The sequence below is a fragment of the Podarcis raffonei genome, chromosome 7 (genome assembly GCF_027172205.1).
Source record: "Podarcis raffonei isolate rPodRaf1 chromosome 7, rPodRaf1.pri, whole genome shotgun sequence".
Lineage (NCBI taxonomy): Eukaryota > Metazoa > Chordata > Lepidosauria > Squamata > Lacertidae > Podarcis > Podarcis raffonei.
In genome coordinates, this window is record NC_070608.1 from 43,585,552 (window position 1) to 43,602,551 (window position 17,000).

Genomic DNA, 17,000 nt, shown 5'->3' on the forward strand with positions numbered 1-17,000 from the left:
CTCTGGTTCGCCAGAAGCGGCATAGTCATGTTGGCCACATGACCCAGAAGCTGTACGCCGGCTCCCTTGGCCGGTAAAGCGAGATGAGCGCCACAACCCCAGAGTCAGCCATGACTGGACCTAATGGTCAGGGATCTCTTTACCTTTTACATATATTCCAGCAAGGGTGGGAGGAACTAAGACTAAGTCACTAGCCAAAGGTAACACAGCATAAATAAAAATGGCTACAAAATCCCTCATCATTTTTCCGTTGCAGTTATTGCATGATCGATGTGGTTGTAGAAACCCTAGAAAGATTTGATTCTGGAATGATGTGCCAGAAGATATTCATTACACACACAGCTAAACTTCCCTTACTGTGGAAAACAACCTCCACAATTAAAAGCACAAAAAGAAAGGTGTAAGAAGCAGCCAGAACTCTCCAGAACAAAGTTCTGGCACCTCTCGGGTGGGCACTATCGTCATTATGAGAGAACAAGGGAGGCGTTCATTGTGAGTTCCGGCACCTCTTTTTCTAGAAAAATAGCACTGCGTGATAATAGGAACCATAATGTATTGCTATTCATTTGGGAAATAGTCTTTTCTGAATGGTTGCAGCATAGTGAATCAGCAATCTGCTTTCTTGCTAGGGTGGTCAAAAATACTTCTACCTACAGCAGATGAAAGTTCGACTAGGTCTAGGTGTTGGGCTTGGCATCCTACAATTTAGTCAGTTTCAAAACCCATGCAAAAGAGAACAATGTGCTGCGCAGGATCAACCATTTGAAAACAGCTGGAGCATTTTTCTCTCTCTCTCTTCTGTTCCTAATGATGTTGCTGCATGCAGCTTGAAATTTTTTTTCTCTTCCTTTCTTAGAAGCTTCAGGATTAATTTGCTATCAAAACAGACAAGCATTCGCACACTGAATAATGATCTTTCTTAAATTCATAATTTATTATGTTCTGTGATGTCATGAATTAAATAAATATGATTTCTGAGTAGATGCATCCTTTCAGAGCATAGCAATTAGACCCCGCATGACTTTGCTCCTTAGCAGGCATGGCAAGAGGTCATGTAGCCCGTCAAAAAATGAGCCGGGCTTTGCAAAAGCTGACTGGTCAAGCATATTAAAGCTAAGAGAAATCTCCTGGGAGAAATGGCTGGATTTGTAAACGTAATGCAATGGCTGTATGAAATGAAATGGAACAATATTGCTAGAGATGTTATTGTGGTTAAAAGCTTTGGGCTAAATCCAAAAGTCAGTTTTCAATCAATACTTTTCATTCAGGCAAAAACTCTTTGTAGTCATGAAAGATTTGTCTTCATAAAGACAGGATTAAAAAATATATATTAAAAGGGTGGAGTCAGGGATAGCTTGCAGGCAGCATATGTTTAGATCATACTGCAAGGACATATAGAGAGAGACACTATCTTTGTGGCTGCTCCACAGTTGTGAAAATACCTTCTGTGGAAATTCACAAAATCCTGAGAGGAAGCTTTTCCCCCAGCCTGTCTTGTTTGGACAAACTCAGAGAGGGTGAAATTAAGCTACAACTTTATTGTTTCTAGCTCTCAGCTTGTTGAGGTTGAGCTAGGGATGTGCCAAACCATCATTTTATTTCCACGGATATTTCTGCCTCCTTGCATGCTGTCATTGCAGGGCTGGGAAAGTTACCAGCAAAAGCAGCAGTGTGGTTTTCACAATGTAGATTCAATTCAGTGTTGTGCTTTGCAAATTTATTGATTATTATGGTAATAGGCTTCTTTGCACATCATATTCTCTATTGAAAGCACAAAACACCCTCTCAACAGTGTAATGCGCATCCGATTACTTGTGTGGTATAACTACAACTAGCTTAGTTTAATAGTGTATCATGTTGATAGTCCATCACTGTGCGCTCTGTGTCTGTGTGTGTGTGTGGGGGGGGGAGAGAGAGAGAGAGAGAGAGAGAGAGAGAGAGAGAGAGAGAGAGAGAATCTGATGATAAAACATTCTCAATCTTGCTGCTTCATGACACCACTTATCAACAACATAAAATACTATTTTCGCACTAGGAGTGGAAGATCACAAATATTTACACTAACCCTCAGCTGAGCACTTGGGATAACATGGGCAAGACCACAGTTGAAATAAATGAATCATCTCAAAAATGATACATTTAAGTTAAGAAATGCACCATACTGGCTATCAGATAAAGACCATCTCCCCTGGAAATATAACTGAATGGGATTTGGGGAAAAAGCACAAATTGTCCTTTGTAATATATGTCTGCTCCAACTATGCATCTCTTAATTTGAAAAATAAGCCATTTTTGGACTGGTTTAATGTGTTAAACCAGTTATGGCATTATGGGTATCCAGTTAAGCATTATGTGGCATTATGGGTATCCAGTTAAGCTTCTTCAGTGCATTTCTATTGGGCGGGGAGAAAGGCCTGGAATGATACTATGTCTGGGACAGTCTCAGAAAAATGACAGGTCACAGCTGGCAGCTGTCCAGAAGCGCCATCACTAGAGGCAGAAGTAAAAAATATTGTTTTTTAAAAATGAAAATAAAGACTTACTATCATTGCTGCCACCAAGGATACCCCCCCCCAAAAGTCTCTTAAGAAATCCTCCCACTGAAAAATCACTGGCAATTCATCACCCACAATAAATTATGCAGAATTTGTCAGATAGAACCATCAAAGAGAATAAACCAGTTGATGCAAGCACTGTGCCCCACCTAGGGATGTTGGAGAATTCCAACAAAACAAGAAAGTGGAGTGGAAATTTCCGATTTCCACTTATTCATCCCATGTCCAGAAATGAAATCAATCCAGCAAATACAATCAGTGTTCACTGTTGTTATTTTTCCACTTGTTGCATTGTGCTTTCTTTGCGCTGAAATGAATGAGGTGGAATATTGTAACGGCAAGGTATTTTATGTAATTAGTTAAGTAAATTCCATAAGTTACATAATTTCTCTGCAATTATAAAATGAATGGCATGGTTTTTGACAGAAGATGAACTGCAGTGGAATGGGAACAGTGCTGATGCTGGAAATCCAGGGCAGAATGGAGAAAGATGCCTTCTTATATCGCTTCCTGTTTCCTACCCCACCACAATGGCCAGATTCCTTTCTGCCTGAACATAGGGGCAGCATGGCATTCATTTATATATTCTACACATGCACATTCTTCCTTTCCTTTCTTTGCACATCTTCCAACACCTTTTAAAGAAAATAACTAAAAGCTCCTGCTACTTGAACAAAAAAGTAATGCTAACTTAAAATACTTTTCCCCCAATGAAGGATGATGAAGTCCTTTTGAAGTACCTCTTTGGGAATGTAAATTGCATGATGCTCTCAGATCTTTATGAAAGAAAAGAAATTCTCATAAATTTGAAATTTGAATTCAGTTAACTGCCAAAAGCCTTTTAGTTTAGATATTTGATAATTTCTCAAACTTTGGTTCCTAAAAACAGGATTCATTCATACATTATATGTCTTTCCTTCTGTCTCTCTGTCTGTCTCTCTGTCTGTCTGTCTCTCCATATATATTTTTGGTCAAAAACAGGATATTGTTCTGGAGACTGAAGTAAGCAATGGAAGAAATCCTGGCCCATGCTAGTTAGAAGTTTCATCAGCAAAATGTAAATTGAATATGCTGAGGTAGCCAGATGACCTATATTATCATATCTCTCTGGTCTAAGAAGCACATATAGAGAAGAAGTTCCCAAATTCCCACAAGCTTTATTTAGATGGTCCACGGTGCATGTGTAAAAGTACGATTAAGACTCATACAGCAATTTTCTTCCATAGGAAGAAACATTTGGGAACCACTGCTACAGAGAACATACTATTGGCTGTTACCTAGATTCTACCTGTTTCCTGTATATTTGACTCAACCATTTGCTTTGCAGCCCTCTGTAGACATTCAAGATTTTTGCATATGAATGTATGGGGAAATGGGAAAGGATCATACATGCTGGCTCTCCCCCCCCCCCCAACTGCATCTGTTTGGTACTCTGTCAATCTTGTGCAGGTGGTTTTTGAAAATAATGCTTGGAAACATCTGTGTTGTAGATATTTATGCTATCACACCTTTCCTCCCAAAAGTGCATACACACATGTATTTAATTCTCACAACAACCCTCTAGAGTAGGTTTTGCTAAGAGAAAGTGGCTAGCCCATTACTACCAAGTGAGAAAGAAGCTTCTTCATATATTTTAGTCTGACAAAAGCAGCCAAGGCTGTGGTTTTATTTGCGGTATGGGAATCGTTGCAGAGGAGATTGGATATGGAGACCTTTGAAATTTTATTTTGATAGCTGTAAACCAAATCCCAGCTCTCTGTTAGCTCTGTAGCATATAAGGGCTGCCATTTAGAAATATGTCGAATGCAAAGAAAATCTGAGAATGAGCAGCAGAGGCCCCTTTCCCATTCAGATCAGGATACTCCTTCAATCGTGTTATTCACAATGGTGTGATTTAAGAATTAAATGTCATCCCGGTTATTTATTCACTATTCTCAAATCCCCCCCTTTTCTGTGTATAAATTGGTGCTTCAACACTTTTTTATTCAGCAGCAGAATTATATTTATTAATATTTTGCCCTTTCAGTTTAAGGCTATAATTTAAACTGCGATTGCATAAGTCAGGGGCGATAAAACCTATGCCCAAGAGTTCAGGGAAGCCTTGTAAGGAAGTGATTCTTATCAAGTGTGCCTTGAAATTATGTCTCTGTGAAATATGTAATAACAGGCAGTGGCTTCTGCGTTGAAAATCAGATAACAAGGGAGAGATCAGGACAGTTTAAAAGGCAGTGTGACATACTGCACAAAATATTCAACTGGAACCTAGGGTGGCCAGTTACACATCACTATTTTTAAAAAAAAGAACAAAAAAGGACACAGATTTGTGTGTGCTAATTTATATCTATAGATGCAAATTAAGAAAGAATTGTGAGATTTATTTAAATAGCAATACTGTACAAGAAATCTCACAATAGTGGGGAAGACTATGAACGGGCAAGCACCGCAACCCCAGAGTCGTTCGCGACTGGACCTAACAGTCAGGGCTCCCTTTACAGGGAAGTGGGTGGCGCTGTGGGTTAAACCACAGAGCCTAGGGCTTGCCAATCAGAAGGTCGGTCCCTGCTCTTGCCAACCTAGCAGTTCGAAAGCACAAAGTACAAGTAGATAAATAGGTACCGTTCCAGCGGGAAGGTAAACAGCGTTTCCCTGTGCTGCTCATGTTCGCCAGAAGCAGCTTAGTCATGCTGGCCACATGACCCGGAAGCTGTACACCGGCTCCCTCGGCCAGTAAAGCGAGATGAGCACCGCAACCCCAGAGTCGTCTGCGACTGGACCTAATGGTCAGGAGTACCTTTACCATTACCTTTAAAATAAATCTCACCATAGTGGGGAAGACTATGATCGGGTGACCTATGTCTGCTCTGCCTGCTGTTCAGGTGCTAACTGTGGATGGACAATTTTAAAGGAGACCCTGGTCTCCATTCTTATGGCGCTTTATCTTTAAACCACACATGGATGGAGCTTTATCTTTAAACCACACATGGATGGAGAGCCTTTCAAATAATTGACATCTTCAGACAGATGACTGTCCTCTGACAGCCCTTGACCATCCTACTTGGCACATGGCTATCCTACTTGGACCTGAAAGACCTGGGTTGAAATCCATGCCCACCATAAGAACATAAGAAGAGCCCAGGTTGAAGATGCATCTAGTCCAGTGTCCTGGTTCTCCTAGTGGCCAACCAGATGCTTATGAGAAGCATGTAAGCAGCTGCTCTCCCTGTGGTTTTCAGCAACTGTTATTGAGAAGCATGCAACCTCTGGAGATAAGAGCATAACCATCAGGGTTAGCAGGCTTATCCTCCACGAATTTGTCCATTCTTGTTTCAAAGCCCTCCAAGTCAGTGGCCATCCCTACATTTTGAGGAGCGAACTTCATAGTTTAATTCTGCACTTTGCAAATAAGTACCTTTCATGTCTGTTCTGAATTTTCATTGGAAGTCCACAAGTTCTAGTGTAAAGAGAGAAGGAGAAAAAATATATTTTCACTTTATGCCATGAATCTGAGTGGGCTTTGACAAGTCACTTAACCTACCTCAGAGGGATTCCATGAAGATAAAATGGGAGCTCCTTGGTTGAATGTCCCTCTCATGATTCCAGATTATGTTGGTGACTACATTCCGCATGTTATAGAGGGGAGACATATGCTCTGTGGTTATTTACAAATGCTTTCGGGACAAAAGGATTTTCCAATTTCTAGACATTCATTAAGTTCTCCAAACCTTCCCTTTGCTAACTATTCTTCTTGCAGGCAAGGCAATCAGAGCATCTGGATTTCTCAAACTAGAGAACCCTTCAATTTATAGGCTTCACATTAGCACCATAAATCTGCACATTTTGTGATATTGTTTTTGATTCTCCGAATATAGCATGATCGAAACACATATGTTTTGAAGCTTTATTCCAATAGCTCCTCATGTAATTAGAGACATGAGAGACCCAAACTGGCAGGATCTGACCCATTTTCAAACACACGGCAGAACGAAAACAAAAACTGGTTGCATGCATCTTAACTTTGGTTTAATCTTTTAAATATTCAGATACATTAACTGCAAACATTTTTTTCTATGCTATTTCCCTCACCATCCACAACCATAGATGGAGCCTGTTTCTTGGCAGTAGTTGCTCCACAAGTTCTTTAAATATAGTTCCACATATTTTATTCTAAAAACAGACCATTAGCAATTCAAGTGGCTTCTCCCAGGTTAACTCCCATCTTGCACAGCATTTGAGCTGCAATCTGCACACTGTTCACTTCGAAATAAGGTCCTTGAAATGTTACTGAAGTCTACAATAATATTCAGGCTCAATTACAGAGGTCCCGCTCATAGTAAAATGGTTGATCTGAAGACAGAAACACCTCTTTGAGGTAAAGCTGTCTCATGTGTAGAATTCCCCCTCTAGTCATTCATAATTACCTCACATAAATCATACATTTAACATTTTGGCTTTGTGGTATTAATGGAAACATTTTGAGCTCTTCTGCAAGTTAGAACTTACGAATCTAACTCCAAATGATTAAGAAAATGAAACCGTATTTCTCCTCCCACCCCAAGTTAAGAATCTTGATTGCTTTGAATAGCTTCCCATTGAAGCTAGGGAAACTCTACTCCAGCCTTGTAACCTGATGCAGTCAACAACACAGATGAGTTTTTCTCTTTGTAGGGGACATACAACATCTATTCTCTACCAACATGTGTAAATACCATAACCCTCAATGTCAGCCACTGACAATGCTGATAACACCTATCACGTAGGATAACCCAGGAAGATGGGTAGGCAAACTAAGGCCCGGGAGCCGGAGCCGGTCCAATCGCCTTCTAAATCCGGCCCGCGGATGGTCCGGGAATCAGCATGTATTTATATGAGTAGAATGTGTGCTTTTATTTAAAATGCATCTCTGGGTTATTTGTGGGGCATAGGAATTCGTTCATTTCCCCCAACAAAATATAGTCCAGCCCCTCACAAGGTCTGAGCGACAGAGGACCGGCCCCCTGCTGAAAAAGTTTGCTGACCCCTGCCTGGAGGTACACAGGGACGCTTTAGCTAGCCATTCTTTATATTTTATCTGCATAACCGGTGGCACTACTCTTTCTGCCCCTGACTCACTCTCTGCCTGTCTTAGTGCAGCCCTGACCTTTTATGGGCTTTGTGTTACACAGTGGCATCACAAGGGGGGCAGGGGACGGTGCACCCCAGGTGCCATGTCTGGAGGGGTGACAAGAAGGCACCCCACAGGGTGCTCGCCCCGCCTCCCCGAGGCACAGCGGCGTGAGCAGCCATCGTGCTGCCACAGCTGCAAGTGGAGGATCCTCCGTTCGTGGCTGCAGCTGCGATCAGAGGATCCCGCCACCCTCTGTATGGCGTTCGAGCGGCACCAGCGGCAAACCACTAAGCACAAAGCATGCACAGTGTCGCACGCATGCGCTGTACATAGTGGTTTGCCGCCAGCGCCGGCCGAGCACCGTACGGACTGTGGTGAGATCCCTCCATCACCGCTACAGCTACAAGTGAAGGATCCCTCTGCTGCCACTGCAGCTGTGAGCAGAGGATCCCACAACCGTCCATACAATGCTGGGGCGGCGGCAAACCACTACATACAATGCATGTGTGGTGTCGCACACATGCGCTGTACGTAGCGACATCACACATGCATCCTATGTAATGACGCCATGCATGCGCCGTATGTAGCGGCGCAACGCATGCACAGCTGGAGGTTTGCGCCTCCCCGGGTGTCGGTTAGCGTGCGTTCATCCCTGGTGGTACAGTCCATCCACATCCCCCAATAGATCCCACCATGTGTTATCGTGGGGGGGAGGGGAAACAGCACTTAAGAACATAGGAGGAGCCCTCCTGCATCAGACCAAAGGGCCATTTAGTCCAGTATCCTGTTCACACAGTGGCCAAACAGATGTTTCTGGGATGCCCACAAACAGGACGTGATTGCAACTGCGTCCTGTCTACTTATGCTCCCCTGGCACTGCTATTCAGAGGCATACCACCACTGATCCTAGAAGTAATATAAAGCCATTATGAGGACTAGTAGTCACTAATAACTTTATCCTCCATGAACTTGTCTAACTCACCATCTACACTGGCAAATGCTCCATCTTGTTGCAATTAATTCTGTAGCTTCACTTAGTGAAGAAGTACTTCCTTTTTTTCTTGCATGCTTTCTCTTCTAAACTAAAAAGGCCCTAATGTTGTAACCTTTCGTCTTTCTAGAGTTTCTCCACTCCCTTGATCATTTTGGATGCTCTTTTGTGAACCTTTTCTGCAGTAGCTTTTAAAAATTTATTTAAGGTGACAGAACTGTTCACAGTATTCCAAGTGTGCTCACACCACAGATTTGCATTATGATATTGGCACTTTTATTTTCAGTTCCATTCCTAATGATCCCTAGGATGGCATTTGCCTTCTTCACAGCTGCAGTACACTGAGTCGACATCTTTACAAGCTGTTCATTATGACCCCAAGATTTCATTCCTAGTCAATCGTTTTTACTTCACACCCCATGAGCCTATGCGTGTGTGTGTGCACGCATGCGTGCATGTGTGTGATTGCACATCACTTTACACTAGCTTACATTGCATTGCATTTACCATTGTAATACCCATACACACAGCTTGCAAATTCTTTTGTAGTTCCTCTCAATCCCTTCTTGTTTTAATCACCCAAATATGTGGCTCTTCTTCTTCATTCTGAGATAGCATCCCTGCTATTCTCCCCATCACACCTTCTGAACATATGCGTAATATGAAATCTGTTGTTAACGGAGCCAAATCACCTAAGAATCTGCTTTGGTAATGGCGCTTTAAATGTACTTCCATGTGTACTTGAAACTTAATAGAGCTGGGAATGTGGCCAGGTTTACACTTTATACGTTGGTCATTCTCCAGCCTGTGTTAACAGAATTCCACACTTCCTTTGCTGCAAGCATCCACTGCCAGAGGCATTAAGCCTTTTATACCGGTTGCTGGGAATCATAACCCCCATTTCTGTAAAAACAGCAGGAGAGGCATGTCAGATGTTGGAAAAATGTCTTTTCTTGTGACTAGCCATATATCCTAGACTTTGTCATGGTACCTTTTAAACATTTAACCAGTAGTCTGAGCTGATGCAGAAATAATGTGCTGATTTCATTAAGAAAACTTTGAGGATTACCTGAGCCAGTGTCTAAGGGTGGGAACCAGGAAAGCCATGAATCATCATTTGGGAGGGGCAAATCCAGCCTGCAGGCTGTGGTGGGTTAACTACCTCTGAGTTAAACGTTACTTGAAATGTTAGTTATTACATTGGCAATGGTGGGGTAGATGGTTTAACCATTTTTACTGCTGGTTATCAACTTTATTTTCCTGTTTGTATATTTTCCCAAAGCTGACTGAGTTCGTATAACACATTATACTCTCTGTGCGGACTTAAGGAAGTTGAAGGAGGCCAAATCTCTTCAGGAAGCATGGAAGTTATTTAAAAACCTCTATAATAGAGGTTCAGATAAAATGTATGCTACAGGTCAGTAAGCGGATGAGGAAGCCTTAGAAAATGCCAGTGTGTTTAAATAGCAGTGTCAAGGAATCCATAAAAGGTGAGAAGATTTCCTTTTTTTAAAAAGCGGAAGTGTTGCTCAAATGAGAAAATAAATGGAGCATTAGCTTGCACGGAGCAAATATAAATTGATGATAAAGCAAGCAAGGAAGGGATTTCAGAGGGAAAATCAAACAAGCACTTTAAATGCAACAGGAAACTATGCAGGCAAAAACTCTGGTGTGTAGAGGACTGTGCTGGGGAAGGATGCGGAAAGGTAAATGTATCCTGTAAGCAAATTGGGTGTCATTGGGTGTCACTGTGGGAGATGTTGGGATGAGGTAAAAGGTAAAGGTAAAGGACCCCGTGGTGGTTAAATTTGACCAAGGGGTGCTTTTCGGGGTCATGTAGCCAACATGACTAAACCACTTCTGATGCATGAAACAGCATGGCGAGTGCCAGAGCACATGGAAACACTGTTTACCTTCCTGCCACAGCCTTACCTATTTACTCATATTGGTATGCTTTGGAACTGCTAGGTTGGCAGGAGCTGGGACAAAGCAACGGGAGCTCACCCTGTTGCAGGGATTCGAACTGCCAACCTTACGACTGGCAAGCCTAAGAGGCTCGGTGGTTTAGACCATGTCCCTTTACCTTGGGATGAGACCCAAGTCTAAACAGTTGTTTCTTAGAAGTGTAACTGAGGAGGAGTCCTACCAGTCACAAAAGAGCTTTTACCCCTTCTTCTCCCCACCCAGGACATTTTCCTTGTATGCCATGCTTGGGAATAAATCTTTTTCTTTCTTTTTTTTGCAGACATGTTGCCTTCCCCAACCACTTCAGATGTATCCACTTCAAATCAGGGTACTTCAGAGAGATTTCACCTGAGATAATGGAGCAGAGGGCTATCAGTGGCTACTAGCCACAATGGCTATGCTTTGCCTCCTCGGTCAGAGGCAACATCACTTCTAAATGCCAGTCACTCAAAGCTACAGGACGACAGAGCGCTCTTGTGCTCAGGTACTGCCTATGGGTTTGCCACAGGCATCTGGTTGGTCACTGTGAGAACAGGATGCTGGACTAGTTAAGTCATTGGGCCAATCCAGCAGCACTCTTCAGATGTTCTTATGAGTTCAGACAAGCCCTCTTCAGTTTGAGATTGGTACAAATTTGATGCACACCCCTAGTGACAACTGCCACTTTAAAGAAAGCAATTCAAAAAGCAAATAGCATCACTATTTGCTACCTGTCTTAGGTAGGTGCTTTCAACGTTGAGTTGATGTTTTTAAGGAGCTGCCTCCCAAACATCTAGGCTGTATTTCCTGACTAATAAGTAACAAGTCCTGAGTCAAAATAAAAGGGATGGGGTCCTGTTTCACAAAAGTATTGCCCTCTGCAAAGAGCCTTCATTTCAGTGATGTGTCAGGACAGGCACAATCATTGAGAAAAATGTCCACCACATTTAAACTGGCAAGTACCATTTTAAAAAGAGGCAGCCTGGAGCACAACCTCCAATTTTGCTCGTCTTTTGGCAAACCATTTGCCAAGAAAGGGCAAGGAGTAGGATTTCTGCTCCAGGTTCCTTACTTCAAAGTAATGCTTCTTTAAGTGATGCAATCTCTAGTGTGACCCTTGTTTCTCCCCCTGCTATTGGCAAACTATTTGCATTCAGACAAGGGACTAATTCACTGTAGAAATCACCTTTTCTAGGGTAGGAATAGCTATCATGGTGCCATCCAAGTGGTTTGGACTACAGGTGCCATCATTGCAGGCCATTGGCCATGTTGGCTAGGGTCAATGGGAGTCATAGTCCACAACATCTGATGGACACCACATTGGCGACCCATGTCCTGAAGAAAGGAAACATGAGAAGCTGCCCTGTTTGCAATAGCCTAGAGTGTAAAGTGCAGGGATAATCGTATTTGTCTTCACAATTGCACAAGGCCTGCAGTAGTCCTCTGGCATTTGTGTTTTCAGCTTGACAGGATTGTTTTCCTAATTTGTTCAGCTGATTTTTCTTTCTTGTTTGTTTAAAAGGAGCACAGTCTGGAAGCCTGAACTCTGATGTAAAAAGGATAAGGTCTTTGATGATTCAGGTCAATGGAAGATGTAGAGCCTATGAAGACCTCCCTGTGGAGCGACGTTGCCATTGGTTTAGATCTCATCATCACAAGTCGACACCTTTATTGCTCTGGAGCTTTTTCACAGATGTCAGCGACATTGTTCTCTTTGCTCTTGTTTTAAACGACTGCACTGTAAATAAATAAAAGAAGCTGGATTTTTAAAAATAGAAAACCTGTTAAGCTAAGTTTGTGGAAATTCTCAGTAAATAGTGAAATCTGCCACATGCCCTCTAACTCCTGCACATCATCTGCAAGTGCCTTTTCAACCACGTCAAAATGCTGACTTGTGACCGGATGTCAAAATAGATGGGGCAGACAGATGAGGGTTCCATCTTTAGATGTGCATTTCCTTCGTTTCATTACTTGCCGGCAGAGACTGATATTCTTTCAGTATGGTTTTTGCCAAGAGATATTATACAGATAAATCAGAGGGCTATATAACCAATGGCTCTGTGGAAGCCTTACACCAGGATCATTTTTAGTTCAGCAGTGCAAAACCAAATTTAATTAATAGGGCTGAGTTTTTAACCGACTTGCCTTTTATAAGACTTATTAAAAGATAAAAGTGATGTATTGAGAGCCACTGCCTTTGAGTGTGTGCTGCAGCCTCATTTGCATAATAAAGGGGGTTTGGCACATGAGCTTCATAGTAATAATAAATGTGTATTAATGAAGACAATTATAGACACACGAAAATGTATGCCGCATAAAGGGAAGAATCTTGGTTATTAATGTTGACAAATCCAATACAGATGGCATTATGTATGTTAATATTATTATAAATCCTTATTGTTATGCACGGATGTATATTAAAGCTATCATTATGAATCATATTCTGTCAGCTCCCATGAGAAAAGGAAAGTACATGATGGCAATATGTAATGGCAAAATGCTATTGTCATGTTTATATTGATGTCAAGTTCAAATTGAAATTAGTTCTTAAAAGTTGTGACAGCCACATGGTTATCCATTTGAGTAATAATTAACATTCCACATAAATGACAGTAATAAATTAATATCGAGATAATTAGATTATGTAACTGTACTCATGCTCTGAAGTCATCTGATGTCAAAAGGAATTGAAAAGAAATTTTGGGGAGGCTGTCACACCTGGGAATGCACACTAGATATGCTGAAATGTATACTGGAAATGTGATTCTCAAATCTCTCTAGAATAAAGCACAAGTCATCTTGGTTTGGCTTTTTGATATATATTCTACTTGGCTGTGATTGTCCTGATTCCAAGAGTCACTTTCAATTTACACCTGTTGTACAGTGGTAACTCGGGTTACAAACACCTCGGGTTACAAACACTTCGGGTTACAGACTCCGCTAACCCAGAAGTAGAACCTCGGGTTAAGAACTTTACCTCAGAATGAGAACAGAAATTGTGCAGTAGCAGCAGCGGGAGGCCCCATTACCTAAAGTGGTACCTCAAGTTGAGAACTCTTTCAGGTTAAGAACAGACCTCCGGAACGAATTAAGTTCATAACCAGAGGTACCACTGTACTCTAAAGATAACCAGTATCTATCAAAATACAGCTATCCATCATGGCCAAAGAGAGAGAGACAGACCTGCTCAGTATTTCATTTATGCACAAGCTGAGGTTTGCTAAGGAATGGACTGAGACCTCCCTCATGGAGGCTGCCTCCATGGTTGAGTTAGTTTGAGGAATCAGTTGGTGGCTTGGGGACAGAGCTATGACAGTTACTTTGTCACAGTTGCATGCTGGACCAAACCTGCAGTAACAGTGAAGCAAAACCCACACTAGGCTCTCAAGGACAAGGTTCCTGGCATCCCTGGCACTGATTCCAACTGCCAAAACTTAATTCAGGAGCCTTTCACCATCTTTGTATTCTCCATTGCAGGCCTGTATCTGGTTGCCAAATATGGAATGCTTTCTAACCTTTCGGGTTCCTGCTACCACATCCCAAAGAAGATCTCGCTTGCCATTCTGGATCTGCCGGTTGCTTAAAAAATAAAGCCAAGATAGCATCATGCAAGAAGTGGGGAGGCCAAAATAAGCAGAGAACTTATTAAACAGGAAGAATGTCTATGGGTCATATAATAGGTGACAAATGGTTATTATTGCAGGTCTTGGTGAGCTAGCCAAGAAAGAAAGAAAGATAGGGTTGCCTATGGGAAGCTGCAGCACCAAAACATTGGGGGAAAGCCCCACTGCACACATTTATACACCGAAAATACTGTGAAAACCCCCAGTGTGTAGCAGATACTTTGGAATATGATTGTGCTGTCCTTTTTACCACACTGTATGTCTTTTAAGCCAAGGGTGTGGCTGCTGCAAGTGTGGATTTTTGACCGACTTTTTGCAAGCTATGTGACATGCAACTGCCATGTGAGATGCAAAAATCTATGCATGCTCACTTGAGCACATGACATCAGCACTCACATGACTTGCTCCACATGTGGCTGTACAGCTAAGGGTTGACCTGGGAACATCTACCGCCAGACACTGAGAAAGAACTGCAATGAAGAGGCTATTGATTAGTGCTGCTTACTCATATGCATTCGCCATTCAGGAGGATGAAGAGTGATACACTCTTTCAGTGCATGTGTATATTATGCCAGGGTGACTGTGAGGAAAGGATAGTCCCATTCAAGGCAAGAGCACACATTGTTTTGTAGCCATGTCTGTGAAGCATCCTAGTGACATTCTTGCTTAACCTGACCCCATGGGAAATATGGAGGTTGGCTATAAGCTGCCCCTTTGCCTTCTACTTGACTGGGGTGTTTGTGTTCCTGAACAATAATAACCATGCTGGTCATTTGAATCATGTCCATGTATAGCTAGTTGAGCCTAACTGGTATGGTTACTGGTGGGAGTAGGAAACAGCTCAGGATAGGTGATATATGTGTCTGATCCTTCTTTACCAGTATATCCACTGCTAACTGCAGGATTTGTGGTGGGTAGGGGATTTGCACACCCTTTTCTCTTTCCTTTCCCACCAACCAACCACACCTACTGGGAGTAAGGTAGACCCTTCCCATGTAACTACTTTGTTGCCAGACACCTCACCATGTTGCAAGTACTTCAGGTTCTCTGGCTGATTTCATAGATGGCTCTCACTGCAAGGCTATTTGGGAGGTGGGTTTCTGGCAGGAATGATGTCCTCACAGAGGTGAAATTTGAAGGACATGCTCCTGCAGCATGCCAGTTACAGGAATAAAAGGAGTAAGAGATAACAGAAGTGGATGCTTTATATATAGGCATTTGCCACTGGTATAAGAACACTCAGCATTAACCAATGAACACAAAGTTCAAACATTCCAACTGGCATGGAGTTATATCCAGAAATAGATTTTATCTACCTTTGACAGATACCCAAAGGGGCTTTCTTTCTTTCCGACACAGTTTGGCCACACTCATGTAGCTTGTTGTGCCATTGATTTGAGATGAGCATTATGTGTATGTGTTGAAGGAAATAAAATGAGGATAAAACAAACCTTTGACAATCTCTTTTTCTCCCCCCCCCCCTGCTCCTTTGGGAGCTGATCCTTGACCTTTTGAATGCTGTCTTTTGTAAAAACCTGATAGGCAACTTGAAAAGGAACTAAAGTGCCAGTCATGGAGACACAGAAGGTTAAAATTCTGTTCAAAACCAAGTGGCACTGCTGGGTTGACTCACATGGATCTCCTTTGCTAGGCTATTCTTATTCCTTTCTCTCCACTGCCCTCCATACCTGGATGTTGGCAGACATGTTGCCAAGAACATGCTCTAACTGCCCTTTAAAGACAATAAAATGATTATCGACAGAAAAAAGTTAATGGGCTTATGCCCTAGTCAGTCAAACCCAGCAATTAGTTTTAGCAAGATCAACAGTTCCACATAGCTTGCTTTAAACTATTTTTACTGCTGTATTTATATTGCTGTAACCCTCCCTGGGACCTGGGAAAGGAAGTTAATAAATCTAATAATAATAATAGAACACCTGGGGATCAGATTCAGGGGAACATCAAAAAAAGTTCAGTCCCAACAGAAAGCCAACGTTCGCCATGGTCTCAGATACTTCAGAGAGTAGGAAAGTCTGGAAATGAGACATGTCTGCATCCCTCATTCAGTACTTCACAGCAGCCAGCATTTCAGGAAAGAACAAGCTAAGACATACATAACATAACTGGGGAGTGTGGAGAAATACCTCTTTTACTTACTGTAGGATTGGGAAACCGCGGACCTCCAAATGTTGTTGGACTCTGTCAGCTCCAGCAAGCATGACCAATGATCAGGGGTGATGGGAGCTGTAGTTCAACAAAATTTGAAGGATCACAAGTCCCAGCCATGGGAATCCTTAGCAAAAGGTGACCAGAAGGTCAGGAGTCTGTGATAAGGCCAAGAAGTGACCATCTGGGCTGCATCCAAAATGAGAGGCATTATAGCTTCTGAATCCCATTTGCTGGAAACTGCAGGAGCGGAGAGTGTACTTGTGCACTGGTTGGCCACTGTGAGAACAGGAAGCTGAACTAGATGGGCCATTGGTCTGGTCCAGCAGAATCTTCTTGTGTTCACTACAATGCGTTATCCTAGAGACCCTTTCACTTTTTCCCATATAAGTGGGAAGTCTTGATGTTTCATGATAATGGGAATCTTGTTAATAGTGCATTAAGAAGAAATGTTGAAATGAGGCAAATGCTGTTATCAATAGGGATTATTATAGTAATACTAATTCAGTGATGCTGACATTTTAGTGGCTGGACAACATTAAGTGTTTGAGAGAACCGGGGAAGGTAAATTACCTTCTGATCCTATTATGTGATTTGTCAATACTGTCTCTCAATGA

The 17,000-nt window shown here is 42.2% G+C and overlaps 1 long non-coding RNA gene across 1 annotated transcript; it reads left to right on the forward strand.

Moving 5' to 3' along the window:
• Nucleotides 1-9,899: 9,899 nt before the first annotated feature.
• On the forward strand, nucleotides 9,900-13,408 carry LOC128416887 (uncharacterized). Its single transcript, XR_008331335.1, has 2 exons — nucleotides 9,900-10,140; nucleotides 12,117-13,408. It is a non-coding gene; the product is annotated as an uncharacterized LOC128416887 (long non-coding RNA).
• The last annotated feature ends 3,592 nt before the right edge of the window (nucleotides 13,409-17,000 follow it).